This window comes from Canis aureus, chromosome 8, assembly GCF_053574225.1.
Source record: "Canis aureus isolate CA01 chromosome 8, VMU_Caureus_v.1.0, whole genome shotgun sequence".
Lineage (NCBI taxonomy): Eukaryota > Metazoa > Chordata > Mammalia > Carnivora > Canidae > Canis > Canis aureus.
Genome location: NC_135618.1, coordinates 73106117 through 73127777, shown reverse-complemented (window position 1 = coordinate 73127777; position 21661 = coordinate 73106117). Strand labels below are relative to the sequence as shown.

Sequence of the window (21661 nt, the reverse complement as noted above, 5' to 3'; positions counted from 1 at the left end):
AGATCTTTTGTGGTGGCAACCATGGCCACTTGTGGGTCTATGGTGACATCAGACCTAGAATGCCCTATAGGGGTCTTCAGATACTTGAAGATTGTCATGTAAAGGAAAGGTACACTATTTTTTTCTCTTTTACTTCCAAAGGGCAAAACCAATGGGTGAAAATGACAGAAAGATTCTTCTAATAATTTCACTTGGCTGGAGAAGAGTCAAGCTGCCTTCTGAGGTTGACCACTGTCCATCCATGGAAGAGTTGAGTATCTGGGAGGATAATGTAATTGGTGCTCAAGTGTAGCACACACACACACAAAATATGAGGTTTAGAGAAAGATTCATATTTACCTCCTTGGCTCCATCCTTTAGTCACTGCAAAGCTAGCTATAGATACATCACACAATCTCCAATCCTCAGTTTTACATCTATAAAAGTCAAACAACAACAGTACTTCCTTTGAAGACATGAATGCAAGTGAAAATAAAAGGAAAAGGGTTGATACTTTGTTTAGTAAAGGTGGTTTTGTTCGCTGCCTAGAAGGTTAGATGAGGTGAAGACCAAGTTACCTCATGGATATAGAGAAGTGTAAATCTCTGAGTATGAGCTGTGGCTGGAGAAGGTGTAGGTGTGGCTGTAAGAACAAAGATCACTGAACCATTCATGTGTTTGGTTTGTGGTACTAGTTGCAAATGCATGGTTTTCTTCAAGGTCCTCATTGTGTTCAGTCCACCACAGGAGAAATTTCTGCTCTACCATAGACATGATAAAAGGTGGTTAGCTATTTCTTCCTGGAGGGTGGGACAGATCTCCTGAATCTGGAGGAAAAGTCACAGAGTAGAAAATTTTTCCAAGATTTCTCAGACTCCTTTCCAGCTGCTCAAGACCCAGTGGAGAATCTATCTTTATCTATCTATCTATTTATCTATCTATCTATCTATCTATCTATCTATCCATCTTATGTTGAATTCAAGTGAAAGTAAATTATGAGACTTCTCACATTAACTGACCCTCTGTAATATAAAACAGTCAACTCTTTTAGAAATGACTAAATAAATCTTAATGAATGAGCATTTTGGTCCCCATTCATTTTAGAGAATACCTCTTGGTTACATGGCAATCATTTCAGAAAATGTACTTTTTAATTCAGATTTCAATTGATCCCATTCTTTCATTTGCTTTTCTTTCCACTTACTTTAGAATTCTCAGATTTTGTTTTGTTTCATTCTGTTGTTTACATGATATACTTTTTGTTAAATTTGCTTGTAAGCAAATTGACATATTTAAATGTAGATTTCTATATTTAATGATTGGTTCAAATTCATGCTTTAAAAAAGTTGAAATTTTGCCTAAGTAGTGAGATAATTGTTTGTTTGCATGGCTTTTAAATTTGTATTTTGTTAAGCCCTCTGATATAAAATTTCTTTTGATTAAAGTTTAACAAATGTACTCTCATTTAAAGAATATTTAAATACTACTTAGTTTTTAATTCATTTATTACTTGGGTGAGTATCTACTATTGAAAAGCAAATATTTCTTCTGCTATTAATCCAAAACAGAGTTCCCAAGGCTTTAATCTGTACCACACTGATCATGTAGAAATGCCCTAATCTGGTATTGCCAAGGGGATGCTTTAATAGTGGCAAGCAGAAATGTCAGGGCATTTGTATTTTTGCCCAAGATAGGTCCATTATAGTTTGGACTACCAGAAGGATATTATTCTTCTGCCAAAAGGGGTTTAAAATGTCTATTCCTTATTTTCACAGGCAAGACAGAAAATGCAACCCATGGTATAAATCAGGCGATGAAGTTAAAGAGACCCTGGAAAAATCACATAGCTATATTTGCTAAAATTCTGCCAGCATTTTGCAGAGCACATTGAAGAATGGAAAGCCTCCTCAAGATCTAGGAGTGATGGGTTCATGGATGCTGATTGCATTAAGATGCACTAATTGACAAATAAATACTTAAATGACAAGAGGCCCTGGGTATGGACTGAGGATGAATGTGCCATGAATCAAGGATTATGATTAATCCATTCTGTGCACCTGAGCTCCCTTCATCACAAAACAAAGCAGAAACTTCAGTGGTTAAAGACTGCAACCTCACTATACACATTTGCTAGAACCTTCTGAGATACATAAAGCAGGGTCTGGAGCTGATGTACAGACTGGGTGAGTCAACTGCTGGGTCCATGAGATCTCTCAGAACCAGTGAGCTCTGAACAAGAATTAGATCTCTAGCCATACAAGTTGGGTCACCATTCGTTCTCATGGAGGATGAACTGGAGCTCTGTGGTTCTTCCTTTGTGGTTCATTCCATGTAAATACTGAGAGAAAAATATACGTACCAAGTACAAGTTTAGTATTTCTCAAAACATTGTTTTGCCATTGATTTCTTAGGGACCCAAATTAGGATCTCCTTCACGTTTTTTCTGTTTAAAAATGCACCAAGCAGACCCTACCTGATGATTATTGCGTTGATCTTCAGAACCCAGAGGTGGCAAAAGCTGGTCATTTTTATTACAAAGGAAGATATCCAAATTTTGTATAGAATATGAAATATGTAAATCAGAATTCCATTGAGAAAAGAGAAGCCACTCTAGGCATTCCAAGTAGAAAGTGCTTTAACAGAGGGCATTAAAAGCCTACATAATCATTGGAAGGGCTTAAGAATAATTGTTAGTGAAGCTTCGAGAAGAAGGTAATTAACAAGAGAGCTCACCCGGTACCCACAGCAAATCTTTGGAAGCTAAATGGTGTCAACACTGCCAACATCAGCTGTCTATGATATCAAGACAGGTGACTTCTAGGACCTTGCCCAGAAGGTACTATAACTTCATATTGGCCATATGCTCATGTAGCTATGTGAAACTGCCACCAATAATAATAAAAATAATAATAATTAATAATAATAATAATAATAATAATAATGGGTTCTCTTTTTTGCTTTCCAAATTTCACTTGTTGGCCCTGTCTTTGGGAGACTCTAACCTGGAACCACATAGAGATAAAGATTCTAAGAGATATATCCCCAGGTTTCTTTCTGGCAATGCAAAAAAGACTGCAAAACGTGCGTGTGGTGATCACCCCACGTTTTTAATTTTATCAAATTAAAACAGATAATCCAGCACAATGAGGAAACCAAAGAAAAGTAAGGAGAAAGCAAGAAGCATTACAAAACTCTGGTTTGTAATATGGTGGTGGATTGAATTATTGCTCACCAAATATTCATCCTCCAATTTTCTCCAGCTCTATGGAAGAAGTTTACTTTCCCATCCCACCCATGTGGGCTTGGGCCTTTGTCTTGCTTTGACCAAAGGAATATAGGCAGAAGTAGGGGTTCCAAGAAGAGGTTTTAAGAAGCATTGCCTGTTTCTTCCAGGAATCTTGAGATTCTGCATTCAAAAGAGAGCTACTGCTCCTTTAGCCTGGATGTGCCAGATTTAAAAAACAAAAACAGAACAAAACAAAACAAAACAAAAACATGGCACCCAGTCAACAGAGCCACAGACAACCTACAAATCCCTGACAAATATTCACCCTTAAAAGCCATGAGATTTCGGAGTTGCTTGGTATCTCAGCAAAACATACAGTCTCTGAGCCTGTTAATTATCACATATTAGCTATGTGGATGGTTGCCTTATATAGAAGAATGAGCACAGATTTTGGAGTTCTGGCTCTATCAGATATTAACTGTTATAATTACAGGTACATTTTCTCTTTCTGAGGCTCCATTTCCTGAGGTACGTTAAAATGAAATAACAGAAGCTATCTACACTCACGATTTACTTTGTCCTCAGCATTGAGCCTTTATGTAAATGGTCTTTTGTATTCTCAATAGAGCTATGGCCTAGGAATTTATTACTCACACATTATTAGCATACTGGGGCCTCTGTAAAGAAACTTTTCTTATCCATCATCCCACAGGGTTAAGAATAAGAATAAGAGCTAGAATCCAAGCTAAAAGCTATCCTCTAGAGCCCAAGCTCTTACTATAGGGATGAGTTAGAATTATTTATGGGATGCCTGGAAAATCATAGTGTCCACTGCTACCTTCTACTTCCCCCATATTCTTATGTTTAGGCTTTATAGAATCTATCATTCCATGTTCCACCTGAATTTCTCATCACTTTGCTGGATCTCCTAAACTGGTGTATCAAACAATGTTAAGGAATTAAAAGGTATTTATAAAATAAAGAGACGTAATAAAGCAGGGCTTATGATGCTGTACGAAGATGAGAGGAGAAAAGTCAGGACGTCCACTATCAGATCTCAAGGTTACCACTAGTTTTTAGGGAATCTGACCACCCAAGTCAGGTACATAAATATGCCAAAATTGTTGTTCACAGTTGTCTGTGGCACAGGGACAGATATATCATGAGAATCTGCCCAGATGCTGGTACAAAACTTTACATCATGCCTACCAAAGCCCAAACATCTTCTCACTACTGCCAGAGGAGCAAAAGTGGCTTCTGCTTCACTTCTGTCCTTATTAGAGTGTAAACCAGGTGCTGACCAGGGATTCTGGAAGATGCACTTTCTGGTTTCCTCATCTGTTCTATAGGGAGAACATAGAAAGGAGCCAGAAAGTTGCAAAATTCCAGTAGAGCGTCATCTGGATGTCAGCCCCTTCAACTTCTCCTTATCTGTATATACGTTTCTAATACTTAACAATATAACATGATATGGCTCTACATTGTGCAAACCAAGACATACCCACTTTATGCTCAAAAGGGAAGGCTCTGGTCCCATCAGACACTGTATCCATCTCTGACTGATGCTGGTTCTTCTTCTATTCATTTTTCAACATCTTTTACCCTGGAGAATAAATATTTAGTTTACCACCAATATTTCTTAATAAGATGGTAAAGAAAAAAGAAATTACACAGCAATTATTATAAGCAAATATTTAAATAGCAAAGCAAGGAAAAACTTGTGCATGTATTTTACACATGTTTCTTTGCTTGTTTGTGACAGTCCCTGAGACCAGAGTTGGTGTCCAGAACTTCCTTCTTCAACTATCTACTCTATGATCCCTTTGCAGCTATGGTTTCTCTCTGATGGGGTGACAAACTTTACCTCCTGCCATATGATTCGGCCTGTATTTACTGTCGTCACCGTTCACATCTACCATTTAGAATGGAATTACTAGAAGTCTCCTCCAAAAGAAAAATATTGTCAGGTTTCAGATAGGTAACTTTCCTGATCTACACTTTTCAGAATCCATCTCCACACATATTCCTTGGGCTTCTACCAATGCTAACAAAATATAATCATTGTTTTGGTATGTAAATGGGCTCCCCCCAGGTGAGACCTTTGTAGAGATCTCTCTAGGCTATGCTGAGATCTCATCCAGTTATGGGTCTAGAGATAATGAGGAGTAGACAGCGTGGCTCTTGAGGGTCTTCTTGAGAATAGTATTTTACAAGGTAACCATCTCAGGTAAAGTCATTGCAAGGTCTTTAAACAAGGGGAATATAAGAAATAGTGAAAGGGATTTTAAGAGCAAGGAGAGGAGCTGAATGGGAAAAATTAGAGAGGGAGACAAACCACGAGAGACTCCTAACTCTGGGAACCAAACAAAGGGTTGTGGAAGGGGCGGTGGGTGGGGGGATGGGGTAACTGGGTCATGGACACTGTGGAGGGCACTTGCTGGGATGAGCACTGGGTGTTATACTATATGTTGGCAAATTGAATTTTTAAAAAATGTGTAAAAAAAGAAAGGGGGAGAGCAGCCTCCTCGCAGGAGGTGGGGGATACTTCTGCTTTCAGTAGAATTAAGTGGGCAGTGGAGGCAGGGAGCACAATCTACTGATATTTATTGGAATCTCCAAAACTCAGAGCCTTAGTCTTCCCCCAAGCAACACTGTCTAGCACTAAAGGAACTAAAGCATTGAAAGACCACTTTGACCTGTAAGGCCCACCATTCCCTTTCGAAGAAAAATGATAGCGCTAGCTACCTCTTAGGTCAGGACCCACAGCTATTGCCAAACTGTCTGAGGTACCACCTACAGGTGTTTCTGTGTGAATTTGCATGTCGACCTAAATCCGTGGTTCCACCTGCCGCTGTGAAAATGGCTTCTACTTCTCTTCCTTCTTCCAAATCTTGCATGTGAGCTCTCAGAACAGACTGTACATCGGAATCCCATTGGCAAGAGAGTGGAGGACACAAGTTTCCATGCTTCTGGCATCTGCAATATCAAGCAGAGCATGGAAGGTGTTGGAAATGATGCCAAGTAGTGACAGGCAAGTGTCCGGCCCATCAGGGTTGGAAATCCTCCTACACATTCATCCACCTCAGCACTTTCTACATAGTGGTAGAATTTTCTCAAAGCTCCTTTGTCATTGCTGTTATCCCCAACATAGTAGAGGCTTAGTAATCATTGACCATGAGAGGATTGTTCCCGGGTCCATGACTATGAAGGCCAAGCTCTCCCATTCCACTCCATTCTTTACTAGAAAAAAAAAAAGAATATTTGAATTTCTGTTTCCCATCAGATCAGGGAAGACCACCAATAAAAGAATCTGCTTTTAATATTCCTTTGTTACTTGGGAAATTAACTCAACCATGTGACACAGTCAACTCACATGAAACTCAACTCCAAGGTCTATCAAATGATATTACCTCACTTCAGGGAGGAGAAACCTTTGGGAGGTATATATATAAGCTAACTTTATCTGTCCATATAATTTCCCTGGGTATTTTAAATCCTCATTAAAGAGATGGAGGCCATGATTCCATAGGGATTTCTGCACTCATCAGGGAAATGCCAGGGAAGGGGATAGCAGAGGCCACAGACTATTAGCTGAGTTATCACTGAAGCCACACTGTCTTTAGCTGTAAGCACTGTACCTTGTGGCTTAATTAGGAACACTGGTTAACCTGGAGTCAGACTAATATCTTATCTTCCAGTGATACTTCTAAATTATTCCTCAAATGGAATATGTGGCAGTAGCCCTAAATGCAACCCTGATATTGCATGCATGGTCCCCAAAGAAACTGGGCAATAGGCCTAAGAGATCGAAAGTAGCCACCATAGGCACTTGCTTATTTATTTAACATGGGTGCCCATTCATTGATCAAGCAAGCATTGTGCTAGGCACAGGAGAAGATATTTAGAGGAGATGTGCTCCTGGGGTTCCAGTAGGTTAGACTCTGAGAAGGAAAATCGAGCGACCTGTATAGGCTCTCTGGATCTCAAGAGTCTCTTCTGGAAGGCAAGGGTAATAATTTCTCATGCCTCGGAGTGCTGCTGGGAGCAATAAGAGAAAAATGGTACAAAGACTTCCTCTAAAGAATAAGTGATGGAGAGGGGCACCTGGATAGTTCAGTTGGTTAAGCGTCTGCCTTCAGCTCAGGTCATGATCTCCAGGTGCCAGGATCGAGGCCCGTGTCAGGCTCCCTGCTCGGTTGGGAGTCTGCTTCTCCCTCTCCCTCTGCCCCTTCCTCTGCTGGTGCTATCTCTCTCTCTCTCTCTCTCTCTCAAATAAATAAATAAAATCTTTTAAAAAGAACTGATGGAGAGATAGATACGTGATATATATGTATTTATATATATATGTATATATGCATTTATAGACACATACGTGTGTGTGTGTGTAAACTCTCCATGCAATCCTGAGTGACTGAGACTCAGGGGGCCCTAGCAGCAGCACAAGTCAAAGCAGATATGAAAACTGCCTAAATTTTTAACAAGCTCCTCAGCCCACACGGATCCACAGCCCACCAGGAGACATTTGTCACTTTGAAAGTATGTTGAAGCATGTATGGAATATAGGAGGGCATAGATCTGTGGGAAAGGCATTTCCAGTGCAGCAGAGTGGAAATGCATGCTGTGCATGGGGCTGATGAGCAGCAAGTCCTGTTTGGCTGGAGCAGAAAATATTGCAGCTAAGAGAACTAGAAGCATCTAAGCACACCCCATGAGGGAGCCTAAATGTGAGGGTACAGGCAGGCAGGGAGTCTTGGTTTTCATTTTACCTGGGAAGCAAATAGAGCCTAGAAAGTTTAAGGCACCACTTTGATGACTCTAGCTGGTAAGTAGAGGCAGTGAGCTGGAGGGTCCTGGTCCATGCCACAGGGCTTCTGGAGAAAGTCTTCAATAAATATTTAGAAATAACACCTAATAGTTATTGCCACTAATTAAGTATCAAGGAATACAGTGGAGATATCTGAGTTGCACTATTTCCAAGTTCACCAGCACCTCTTCTAGAGATTATGCTAGTGCTGCTGGGAGCTGACCTTGAGACCCATAGGTGGCCTCAACCAGGCGTGGACCCAGCTGGTGAGATGAAGTGGTGCATTCAGGAAATGTCTCCAGTGGAGTGCTGGCAGCATTGTAGCAGAGGGGACCGGAGAATGGGGGCAGAGAATGCCCAGGGCCATCGCTTCCAGGAGCTGTGCAGAGGAAACGGTCTCCTGTAGGAAGGTACTGAAGCTGAAATCAGACTAAAGCAGCCAGGCCAGAGCCCAAAGGAAAGACTTTGGCAGATACTCTCCAGCAGGAGATCAGAGGCAAGAACCAGAATGGAAAGGGTTTCAGAAAAACTCTGTGCCAGCTGTCAGAAAGGACAGTCCCCATGACCACCAAGGCCAGCCCCGCCTGGCTGGAATTGCCAGAAATGATGGAGCTGGCAAGAGCGGTTGTGTGTTTCAGAGGGGCTCCTCCTCCAGGCTGCCTGGGCCCTCGCTCATTACTTGGCACAAAGCAGGTGGGTACGAACTGTCGCTGGAACGATCTGGGAGAGGAAGAGCAATGTGGTGTTTGGTTTTGATTTTCAGACATTGGTACCCAAGCAAAGTGCTCTTGCCTGAGGCCCACGAGGTCTGAGTGCCTGGCACAGAACTCTGCCTAAGGAACCAGCACGTTTCGATTTCAGGCTGAAAACCTGTCTCAAAACAAGACGAACAGACAGGGCCCGGAGGTGTGCCAACCTGTCCGATTATCAGAAATGCAATCCCCGCTTTGGGCTTCTGCTTTGATGGTTTGCCCTCGCCACAGAAGATGGCACCCCAATTCTACCCTCATTAAATACATGTTGGACAAATACTTAAAAGGAGGAGACATTATAAAATTATTTTATAAAATGTGATAAAAATCAAAACGTACAAGCTTGTCCTGGGTGTTGTGTCTTTTTGCCTGCCTCTGCCCCCCTTTACTCAACCTCTGGCCACCTGTATGTCTCAGACCTCAGACTCCTGGGCTACGTGTTTTTCAAAGGGGCTGTTTGAGGAGCAAGCGGCAGATGCTCAAGCAAATAGTGGTTGTTCACATGGGCATTAGCACATTCAACAGGGTAAGTAAAGAGTGTTTAATAAAAGGTTTATCTACCAAGGTGTGTGCAGACGGATAAGAGAAGGCATCACCACCTTGAGCATGAAGAAGTGAGAGGAGGAAGTGATCACAGGTGCTCTGCAACACCAGTGCAGTGTGGACAGGCTGTGTGACAGGAGTTGTGGCCTCTGGACACCAACAGTCCCAAGCGACCCTGCAAGGAGAGGGCTGACTGATGCATCACCACCCCACCCCCTGCCCCTTCTGCCTTCTGACTTATAAATGACACCCCCAAACCCAACTGACATCGGCCAAACCCAACTGGAAAGAGGTCAAAAACATCCACTGACGTTGTCCATGTGTGTCAGATTCCTGGGACTCAAAGTAGTGTGGGGAAGAGTAGAGGGCAGGAGAGGCAAGCAGAGAACACCCACACTAAATGTTTCTCAGTGTTGGGGCACCTGACTGGCTCAGTCAGTAGAGAACGTTGGGCATGGAGCCTTCTAGATGGTTCTCCTTATTTTTGTTACTTGGTATAACTTCACCTTCTTATTTGCTCTTTTGGTCAATTTGCAATTGTATATTTCTGTAAAAAATTATTTCAGCAAGATCTTCTATTACTAATAGGAATGGGTTATGTACTTATAAACGCATATTCATTTACAAGTATATACTCTCTTTTGTCTATTGCCAAATCCCCTCTTCTCATCGTATTTGTGTTTTTTTTCTCAGTTTGGGAGACTTGCCAGTGTTTTGCTTATTCAAAAGACTAAATCTTAGACTTCTGGATCCTCTTCATGCTTTTCAAATTCATTTATTTCTTTGCTAGATTTCTCTGTCTTTTACTGTTTAGCTCAACTGGTTTTATTTTTACCTTTTTATTTTATTATAAAATACTTCAAGTGAAGGATTTAATTTTGGAGTCCCACTTTGTTTTATATGTTTCCATAATGTATTAAATTACAAAGAAGTTTCTTGTGTTTTCGGTAATAGCCATTCCAACAGGTTGAAGGTGGTATCTCGTGGTTTTGATGCATTTCCCTGATGATCAGTAATGTTGAGCATCCTTTCATGTGCCTGTTGGCCGTTTGTATGTCTTCTTTGGACAAATCTCTATGTAGGTGCTCTGCTCAGTTTTTTAATCCAATTGTTTTTCTTGTGGTGAGTTTATATATTCTTTATATATTTTGGACATTAATCCTTTACAGGATGTATGGTTTGCAAATATTTTCTCCCAGATTTTCATTTTCATTTCACTAGATTTTCATATTATTGATGATACTCTTAGCAGTGACTTTTAGTTTGATATAGTCCAGAAAAGAATGGAATCTTGCCATTTGCTACCAAATGGATGGACCTTGAGGGGGTTTTGCTAAGTGGAAAAGGTCAGACAGAAAAAACAAATACTGTAGGATCTCACTTATTTGTGAGACCTAAAAAAACAAAACAAACAAACAAAACAACGCCAAAAAACAAGCTTATTGATACAGAAAACACATTGATGGTTATCAGAGTGGAGGGTGGGTAAAATGGGTGGAGAATAGATAAAATGGGTGGAGGGAGTCAAAAGGTACAAACTTCCAGTTATAAAATAAACTGTGGGATATAATGTACAACACGACAAGTGCAACTAATAATACTGTTAATTATACTACATATTTGAAACTTGCTAAGAGAGCAAATCTTAAAAGTTCTCCACACAAGAAAAGAGTACTTTGTAACTATGTATGATGACAGATGTTAACCAGGCTTACTTAGCTGGCCATGTTCGCATTATATACAAATAAATATAAAATCATTATACTGTCACCTGAAACTAATATAATGTCAATTATACCTAAATAATATAATTAAAATTAAAAAAAGAAGTTTCATTATCTTCTGAATAACCTGTTATTGCTTCAGTCTTGAGCTTCTGAAAGGATTGTTATTCCATGAAATGTTTTTCAAAATCGAGTGGCTATAAATATACTATTAGTTTTCTAATTTCCTGAACAGCTTTCTTGAATTTTCATAAGCTTTGGTGTGCATCATACAATCAATTTATATAAGTAATCATGAGAATATGAAAAGAAAGCACACTTTGGTAAAGCAAAACATTTGCTCCTATCCATTCCACCTAATTTATTTGCATTATATCATGTCATTTATACCCATATTTAATTTCTAATAATTAAAACCTCCCTTTACAGTTACCCACAATTTTATGTATTTCTAAGAGATTGTACTTTGTTGATTATATTGATTCAAAGAATAAATCCTTGATAACTTTAGGACCTTAGTATTGATTATAGTTTTCATATAACCGATTTTCCCGTTTACCATGGCCAACAAGTTCTGCCTTAAATGCTGTTACTATCCCCACCACTGTCAGTCACCTGTTATGTTTTAATCAAGATTACCATCCTCAATTTTGTTTTTTAGACTTTGGAATTCAGCTCTCTTGAGCTGTATGTTTTATAAGCAGTAGTTCTTTTTTTTTTTAGATTTTATTTATTTATTCATGAGAGACACAGAGACACAGGCAGAGGGAGAAACAGACTCCCCGCTGAGCAGGGAGCCTGATGCAGGACTCAATCCCAGGACCTGAGATCACCTTCTGAGCCAAAGGCAGATGTTCAACCACTGAGCCACCCAGGCGTCCCTGCAGCAATTCTTTAAACAAAGATATTCCAGTAGTCTCAGAGAATTGGCTGTTTGGCAGTGGAATTTACACTGTTAGTTTTATGTTTGCTAAAACAGCTTCACTTTACTCAACCTCTGTCCTATTTTATGTTTTCTCTTTATGTTCTCTGGGTGAGCCTTTTTAAATGTTACCCTCTGATGTATGGGGAAGGCTGGTTTTCGTCTTGGTCAGTGATTTGGAAGAAAAACATGCAGTTTTTTCATTCTACTGGAAATTACTTTAGTTTTTTTTTTCTTTTTCTTTTTTATTCAAGCCTTTGGAAGTAGACCAGATGTCCATCGATAGATAAATGGATAAAGAAGATGTGATCTATACATACACACACACACACACACACACACACACACATATATATATATTTCAATTATTCTTAATATCAATGTTTTGTGTTACTAAGCTACCTAATTAAAAATGCTAGGGTTCAACTCCCTTGAAAGAAAGACAAGGATATGTGTGCTTTTTGGCTTTTTTTCTTTTTCTCTCTGCTCCAGCACAGTAAATCTGAAAGCCTGCAAATGCCCTCCCCTGCACCCCTCCCACCCTCCGGCCCTGCCACTCTGCCTCCAGACCACCACAGGTTCATCTGGGAGTCTGCAAACTGCTTTGCTCAAATCTTTCCATTTAATTCTTTTCTCCAGGTCTTTTTTAGATCTGCTGCAAAGGGCTCCAGTTTAAGTGCAACTCAAATGTTGGCAGACCTCATCAACAATTGAATTGTAAATGAGGTCTCAGGGCACCAGGATTATTAGTAAATTGTCCTTCCTCCCCCAACTTGCCCCTCAAAGATTGTGTCTCCCCAGCACGCGTGCCAGTGGCCCTCCGAGACAGGCCCCATCCCTGGCTCATGTCACACAGATCTGAATGGAAGTGAGTGAAGGCGCCTGCATCCTGTGGGGGTCACACCTGGGCTACTGGCCTCCCACTGGGGGAGAACACCCAGGATCAGGTGGTTCTGGGGGCTCCTTCCAGCCTCGGAGGATTTGGTCTAAACAGAAGGAAGCCAGGGCAGGGTCTAAGAACTGGGGGAGGCCACACCACAGCCCCACACAGCGCTCACACACAGGCACACACGGTCTCAGGAACCCCAGCCCCATGCTGGTAAAGTAAAGGAGATTTTCAGCTTTAAGGCCATTCCTGAGCTCCCAGGAAGGCTCTACTTCAACTGTTACCAAATCACAGGGACGCGACCAGACCTCAGAGCAGGGGCTGTACCGCCGCCCCCAGCACGCCCCCAGCACACGCTGTCCATCTGCTCCAGCTGTGGATGACCATGACCTGCGGGAAACAGTGCAGACACCAAGATAAGGGGAAGGCCGCCCCAAGTCCCCATTGGGTTGCATCATGCAACCTTGCATGTGCCAAGACCAGGAGGCGACCTGTCCCTTTCTGAAATGACCTTGGTCGCGGTGATCTGTGACTCCTGATGGGAGACAGACCCTGCAGGAAATACCGCTCCGGGGCTGGCAGGGTCCCAGCCACCGTCCTCACTGCCTTCTCCTTTCTCGTTAGAATTTTCACAAAGGGTGCAGGCTTCTTGTGATGAGCACAGTCGTATGTACCTGATGATTCACTGAATTCTACTCCAGAAAAAAATATTGCAGGGCATGTGAACTGAGTAAACTTAAAATAAATTTTTTAAAAAAATTTACAGAGAAAAAACTTAAAAAAAAATAAATTAAAAAAAAAAAAAAGATTGTGTCTCCCTTTTCAGCTGTTATTCCATCCCAAAGAATTTCTTTTAATCTCTTGGCTAGGCGGAATCATGGCCCCCTGAAGATGCTCAAGTCCTTCCTAATCCCCAGAACCTGGGAATATGTTATTTTAAGTGGAAAAAGAGATTTTGCAGCTATCATTCAGGGTAAGGACCTTAAAATGAGGAAGTTATTCTGCAATATCCAAGTGGCTCAGCCTAACCACCTGAGTCCTTTAAAGAAACGGTCCCAACTGAAGTCAGAGTCAGAAACGGTGGTCTGGAAGGGCGCCTGGGTGGCTCAGCCAGTTAAGCATCTTACCCTTGATTTCAGCTCAGGTGATGACCTCAAGGTTCTGACATTGAGCCCTGCATCAGGCTCCACTCTCAGCGCAGTGTCTGCTTGAGGTTCTCACTCCCTCTCCCTTTGCCCCTTCCCTCACCCCTCACTCATGCTCTCTCTAAATAAATAAATAAAATCTAAAAAGTAAAAGAAAAAAGAAAGAAAAGAAAAAAAAAAGAGGGGCTCCTGGATGGCTCAGTCACTTAGGTGGCTGCTTTTGGCTCAGGTTGTGATCTCAGGGTCCTAGGATCAAATCCTGCATCGGACTCCCTGCTTTGCAGGGAACCTACTTCTCCCTCTGTCTCTACCTCCCTTCTTCTCTCCCTCTCTCTCTTACATAAATAAATAAAATATTCAAAAAAAGAAAAAGAAAGAAAGAAAGAAAGAAAGAAAGAAAGAAAGAAAGAAAGAAAGAAAGAAAACAGAGATAGGACTATGGAAGAATGTTGTCAGAGAGGTGAGATGTTGCTGGCTCTGAGGAGGGAGGAAGAGAGCCATGAGCCAGAGCATGCCTGTGGCCCCTAGAGGCTGGAAGAGGCAAGGAAACAGTCTCTCCTGGAGCCTTCACAAAGGAACATGACCCACTCGACACCTTGATTTTAGCCCAATGAGTTGAGTCAGACTTCTGACTCTCACAGAACCCTAAAATGATCAATATGAATCATTTTAAGCCACTAAATCTGTGGTATCTGTTACTGCACTGATAGGAAGCCACGAAGGTCCCCAGTGGGTGTCTTCAAACACCTTACCAACCACCTTGGACCTATATGCAGGACGGTTCTTTGTTCTGCGCTGTTCTGCTACTGCTCTGGCTTGCTCAAACTCATCAATGTTGGCTTCTCGGGAAGCCACTGGAACAACTTCAGCATTGCTAGGATACAGCAAAGACAGGCAAGTGGCCAGGACTGGATCCAGAGGGAAAATACGGCCTGGCTGGACTTAGAGTTATCATCCAGATAAAATGAGTTCATATAGGCAAAGTGCTTTCAACAGTGCCTGGCAAGCGGGGTGAGCAGAGAGAGGAGGGGGAAACTCAAGCAGACGCCACACTGAGAGCGGAGCCCGATACAAGGCTCATTCTCACCACCCCGAGATCCTGACCTGGGCCAAAATCAAGAGTCAAACTCTTAACAGACTGAGCCGCCCAGGCACCCCTATATCCATTCCTTCCAACCGCTAGTACTCCATGGTATAAATCCATCTCATCTGACCTGTCTGCAGAGTTAATGTCCCAAACATTTAACTTTTGTAGAACACAGGCATGGCCCAATCAGGAAGCTGTATCAGTGCTATAACTGGGTCTTATAAGTCCTTGAAATGCAGGAATTTAATCTTTAATTGCTGCATATATAAGGATTGGGTAGGTCTCAAAAGGAGATAAAGAGACATTGAGTGGGTTAGGAGAAGCAGGCCAGTAATCAATCAGCAGAACACTGGTTTTCAACAACCAGCATGGCTGTACTATGGCAGCTGAGTATCACCCCTGCCTGTCCCCTCTTCAAGTGATGAATTACCAGCTTGCCTCCAAACTGCCTTGACCTCAACTATAGTGTAACAGGCTTTCTTGTCCATTATGGATGGCGACATCATTTTCCTGCTATACACACCAAAGAATTGTTGAGTCACACGTGTGCACATGTGTAGATCGCTTGGGTAGTGCCATGTGGTTCTCCATAATGGCAGCACCAGTCCACCCTCCCACCCGAGGAGTGTCTGCCCCCTCACCATTGTTTCACATCCTGCCCATGCTGGTGCCACCCAGCTCTGATTTTCACCAGTGCCTAAGCATGAAGGAGTAGCCCCCATTGTTTGAAATGGCATTTGTCCAATTCCTAACCTGCCACCTAGCCTGGGCTCTCATCTTATGCTTAAAACTTTGGTGCCTTCCCTTTCTATAAACATCCTTCTTGCAGCTCTTCTCACTGTCCTAGTGGGCTTTCCATCTTTTTATCACCAATACACAGGACGTCCCTGCGTGAGAACGTCAGTGTGTGTGTGGTCAGGGGTGCCATCTCCTCACGCTTCCCAGACCATGAATCCTCCAAGTGCCAGCCATGTGCTGAACTCTGAGTCAAAGCAGGGAGATTGATTCTCCTCCTGACTGCCTCACAGGCTGTCACCTGCACCCTAAAGTAGCAGCGCCTGCGCCCAGAGTCTCTAAATCCTCTTCATGAAGAACACCTGCTATGGCTGCAGTCCTCACACCCCCACTGAACAATAAATAGGGTTGCGTGCAAATCTTGCCGAGAGTGGCAGAACTGGAGGCGGAGATACTCTGTTGTCTCAAGCAAACTGTAACTCAGCCAACCAAAATGTCCTTAAGTGGTATCAATCATTTAGACTTCCCAACGAAAGCAATTCCTCATTGGCCGTTGTAGGATTTGGGTCCCTCCATCAGTGTCACTGATTTCCACCAATTCTTTCCTTTCTTTTGCTATAAATTTCCTACCCGTGACAAGGTTCCTGGACTCTGCATTCCGTCATCTCATAATAGGGATCCTGTGAAGAGAGAACTTAATGCTCAAATAAGGTGGAGAAATCTGGACCTTTATTATTATTTTTTTTTTAACAGAGTATCTCATTATGCCCATTGCAGACTTCAAAAAGTCATACATAGGGAGACCTGGGTGGCTCAGTGGTTGAGTGTCTACCTGCGGCTCAGGGCGTGATCCCAGTGTCATGGAATGGAGTCCCGCATCAGGCTCTCTGCAGGGAGCCTGCTTCTCCCTCGGCCTGTGTCTCTGCCTCTCTGTGTCTCTCATGAATAAATAAATAAAATCTAAAAAAAAAAAAAAGGTATACATAGTATGGAGCAAACATTGCTGTGACAAAATGAGCACTCTTTCAGAAAGTTCTTTCGTCTCAGCTCCAGTGCATATTAATGTTGCAACTTGATGTGACGGATCATCATTCTGAAGCCTGTTTCTGAATCCTTACTATGGGGACAATAAGAGTTCCTGCATAAAGACAGGGAGCTTGACATCGGGTATTTGCCTGAGCTGCTCCAGCCTAGGACTTCGTTATATCCAAATGTCTCACGCCTTGACCTGCAACCTCTGCCCACCCAGCCCTTGAACAAAATACTGCACTGGAAAAGCTGAGACACCTTGGCAGCTGTGGTCAGTGATGCCTGAAACAGAACCTCTGTTGTTGCCGCTGTGTTTCCGTAAACCTGGAATAGGAGGCTGTTGGAAGCCCAATAGTAATTGTGCATCTGGACGTCCCACCTCCTGCTCCAACAGGCTGTCACTGGCAGAGACACATGCTCCATTGGCACAGACCGTGTTTCCAATCACAGCTTATCTGAGCAGTGTTTAAAGTCCAAAGCTATTATTTACGGCTCAGTTGAGGAGAGAGGAGGAAATCAGGAGCTATGATTGAGACCCATGCGCCAAAAACCACTCACAGGGAGTGACAGGGTTTGAGCTGCATAAGGAGGGGCAAGGGGGTTTTAGGATCTCTTAAAGCCTCAGAGATCTGCCTTCTCCCCTCCCCCCAGAAGCCACCAGTGATCACCCCCAACCCTAACAAGCTGTGCTGGTTAGTGTTCTCTGGAGAACTTCCAGAGAAACAGAATCAGTAGGCTACCTATGAACTCTGACCCTATTTATCTATCATCTACCTATCTACCTTTTTATCCATCCATCATCTATCTGTTAGAATCCTGACCAAAACAGTGATTGATTGATTGATTGATTGATTATGAGGAATTGGCTCACATGATTATAGAGGTTGAGAAGCCCCACAATCTGCCATCTGAAAGCTAGAGTCTCAGGGAAATCTAGTGTAGTTCAATCCAAATCCAAATGCCTGAGAACCAGGGAAGCCAATGGTTTAAATCCCAGTCCAAGGGCAAGAGATGAGATGAAATGTTCCAGCCCAATACTGAGGCAGAATAAAAAATGGTTGAATTCCTCTGTTCCTCTGCCTTTTGTTCTATTTAGATCCCCAGCAGAGTGGAGGAGGCCCACTCATTGGGGATGGCCATCTGATTTACTGAGTTCATGGATTCAGATGCTAATGTTGTCCTGATACACCCTCAAGGACACCCCCAGACATAATGATTAACAATGTTTAGTCTGGGCACCCCTTGGCGAGTCAAGCTGATATAAAGAAGTAACAATATCAAGCCAACCCTATTCTACATTCAAGCGACCAACTCATCCCATTTTCCCTGGGCTTTCCCTGGTTTCTCACTGAAAATCCAGTGTCCTGGGAAACCTTTCAGCCTCTGTAAGTCCAATGCGCTATCCATTGCACCACAGAGCCACCTCTGGGAAACCTTTCAAATATCTTTCATAGTTGCCATTCTACTCGTACTACCTGAAGTAAGCATCTGTCACTTGATTATGTTGCGTTTAAAAATTTGGTCACATTAGCAACACTTACTGGGTGTCCAGTGAGTGCACTGTGTTAATCTTTGAGATCACACTACCCTAATCTGTTTGGTTTTTTTTGTTTGTTTTGCCTCTATTTTTCTGTGACATTTTACAAAATGCTTTTTCCATACCTGGTATTTAGATCTTGTTTTCTGTATACAGTTGTCCAAAATAAGGAACCAGAGATCTTTGGAGAAATGGTCCATTCCAGGCCTGGGACATGGAAAACAAGATGAGCCCAATATGATTCATGATTCCAGAAGATATTACATGAGCATGTCAGCCTGAAGAAGACTTTAATGACCAAATCTGGGATAATTTTAGCAACAAAATAATTGATAATAATCTATTCTGACAATTGGAATAACCATTTTTGTTGATAAAGTCTTCGCAAAGCCAAGGTGGAAACCCAGAGCAAGCACTGGTCACAGAAGGGGGACCCCATCTCATAACATACCTGCCATGGCCGGGAACTGCTCTAAAAGAGCTTAGCTCAGCTCCACTTATTTGTTGATTGGAATTTTGCTAGAAGAATATATTTCCACTTATTGTTTATCTGTTTGACTGAATTCATTCATTCATTCACTCATTCATCAGTATGGATTCATGGACATTTACTTCACTCCAAGGGATTGTCCGCACACAGAAAATCTCAGCTAAAAATAACCCTTTGCTTTCTGGGAGTTTCTAATTATTTTCTCCCATCTTAACATTTTCATGCCATGGATTTACTAAGTGATTTTAGGCAGAGGAAACCAGGCTGATTGTGCCAGGAGATTACTTTTAAACTCTGAGGAAAATAATTGGCTAAGGATTTTGGAAAGGACCAACCATAAGTAATGGGGAGCAACTGAATATGTATGAGCAGGGGAGAGCCATAACACACACATGTTACACCATCCATTGGTCAGAATTCTTAGAGTTTTTTTTTTCTTTTCTTTTTTTTTTTTTTTTAATTTATGATAGACACACAGTGAGAGAGAGAGGCAGAGACACAGGCAGAGGGAGAAGCAGGCTCCATGCCCCGGGAGCCCGACGTGGGATTTGATTCCGGGTCTCCAGGATCGCGCCCTGGGCCAAAGGCAGGCGCCAAACCGCTGCACCACCCAGGGAATCCCCATTGGTCAGAATTCTTGGGTGGTTCAAAACAAGATGCCATACTCAACATCCTGATGCAAATCCTGGTTCTACTCCTTAGTAACTGAGACTCTGGGCAAGCTACTTAGTCACTCCAATTGTCAGTGCTTAGAAACTATACTTCACCAATAGGTCTAAATATGTGACTACATACAAAGCACTGAGACTAGCACCTGGCTCATAATAAGTGCTCAAAGACTTGAGTTATTATTGGAGCCCAACTGGAATTTTCTAAGAAGGAATCTTAAGAAACTGGTCCAGGGGTGCCTTGGTGGCTCAGTGATTAAGTGTTGGCCTTTGGCTCAGGTTGTGATTCCAGAGTCCTGGGATTGAGTCCCACATCAGGCTCCCCACAGAATCTGCTTCTTCCTCTGCCTATGTCTCTCTGTGTGTCTCTCATGATTAAATAAATAAAATATTTGGAAAGAAAGAAAAGAAAGAAAGAAAGAAAAAGAAAGAAAGAAAGAAAGAAAGAAAGAAAGAAAGAAAGAAAGAAAGAAAGAAACTGGTTTAAATGAGAAAGAAGAGTTGTCTAGAGGTTGGAAGACCATTCCAAAGGTACTGGCAACCAAGAACCCATCATCGACCTTAGCTTTTCTTTTCTTTTTCATTACCTTGTAAGCTTGCTCGAGTTTGAGAGCGGCTTACCTCATGTTCTTGACTTGCTTATACAGAAAATGTAGAATGGCAGTATGTTTTTTAGTTTCGGAGGTAAAAATTCTTTGCTTCTTTCTGGGAACAACCATGATAGAATGTTCTAGAAATAGACTAAAAGGCAATACTGACCTGGAATAAATGTGTTTTTTGTGAGTCACTGAAAAATAATAATAATGGAGCAGAGTTCTAAGAACATTATTATTAAAAATAATAATAGAACAGAAATGTAAAAAGCTCTGCTCAGTGCACGAGCTCCTGCACATGCCCCACTAAGACACAGAACCCTCCTTGGCTGGGGGCTGCAGTTCTCTGTGGCCTGTATATCATGAAGCCTTGTGCCTACAGCACCATTGCTTCCACCTTAAGTCCCACAAGGTCCTGTATCTGATGGTCCTTTGGATTCTGACTGCACTCTCCATCTCTCTAGCATGTCCACCTTGGTTTCTGGGGCCAGGCTAAGGACCTGGTGCAAGCAGAGCCTCCAGTTCTCCACTTCCAATAGCAACCTCCCAGAAAACTGGGTACAGAACCTTCTCCTTGCCTTTAGTCAAACAGAATTAACAAATAACCAGCAGTTCATCCTACAGATCAGCAATAATAAATATAGAGTATCAGGGGCCCCGTGCACCCAGTCTCCACTTAGGTTCATCTGGGCTTGACCCACTACAAACCAAAATCCTTAGTCCTAGTTTTGGTAAGGGAAAAAAAAATTATACTTTGTCTCTTCTTTCAGTGGTCATCTTCTCTTTCTTTTTACATCTCCCCTCTAAACTTACTCTCTATCCTTTTGTTGGTTTTTCCATCGAACACATTATCCCATATCCTCCCACAGGTACAGTTTCTGCAACCAGTAATCATCAACTACAGAGGTCGTGGCAGGTGTCTGGATCTTTTCTGTCATGTCACAAGATGAGATAAATGCAGACTGCCTGGCACAGAATTTTGGGTGAGAGACCTAATCAACAAATCAATTCACAAACAGAATCCTTTCAAACATGTGGCTCACTCTCCCACATCATGGTTGGATTCATACCATTTTGCACTAAGGGCAGATACTATCAGCTGGCATTCAGTGACACCCCACACACACTCTGTGCCAAACACTGTTCTACGGAATAAATGAGCTCATTTTATACTCTTAGATGGTGAGACACTCTCCATCAACCACTTCACCGAAGGGAAAAAGGAAGGATGCAGATATAAAGTTCCTTGCCCGGTATCTCGAGCAACTGGCAGAGACAGTATTGAAAATCACCTAGTGCTGTGAACCCGAGCCGGAGCATGTAACTACTAGGAAACACAGGGAATTACGTTGTAGGCTGTTAAGCCTTACGTTGAAGTCTCTTAAACCTTCCTCTTTTTCTACATGCAATGCCCTCTTTAATTAAACCCATGGTAGGTCTCCCTCCTCTTTCAACGGAGAAGGAATTATCCTCCTCCACCCTGCAGAGGGAAAGGGGGTAATGCTCTGTGTCCAATTTTCTTTTCATTGCTATTTTTATTA

At 42.2% G+C, this 21661-nt stretch overlaps 2 long non-coding RNA genes across 7 annotated transcripts in view; one reads left to right on the top strand and one right to left on the bottom strand.

The window, feature by feature from the left end:
- The window catches only part of LOC144319746 (uncharacterized), a 59663-nt gene extending 55915 nt beyond the window's left edge, over positions 1 to 3748 (top strand). The window contains exon 3 of the long non-coding RNA XR_013385468.1: positions 1755 to 3748. This is a non-coding gene — a long non-coding RNA (uncharacterized LOC144319746). The remainder of the gene's footprint in view (positions 1 to 1754) is intronic.
- Positions 1 to 21661, bottom strand: part of LOC144319744 (uncharacterized) — a 54033-nt gene that overhangs the window by 15562 nt on the left and 16810 nt on the right. For 3 of the 6 annotated variants that reach the window (XR_013385465.1, XR_013385467.1, XR_013385462.1), the window contains 2 exons: positions 6003 to 6181; positions 4707 to 4808 (listed from right to left, as the gene is read on the bottom strand). This is a non-coding gene — a long non-coding RNA (uncharacterized LOC144319744). Of the gene's footprint in view, positions 1 to 4706; positions 4809 to 6002; positions 6182 to 18494; positions 18577 to 21661 lie in introns of all 6 variants that reach the window. The other 3 variants (XR_013385463.1, XR_013385466.1, XR_013385464.1) reach the window with 2 other exon arrangements.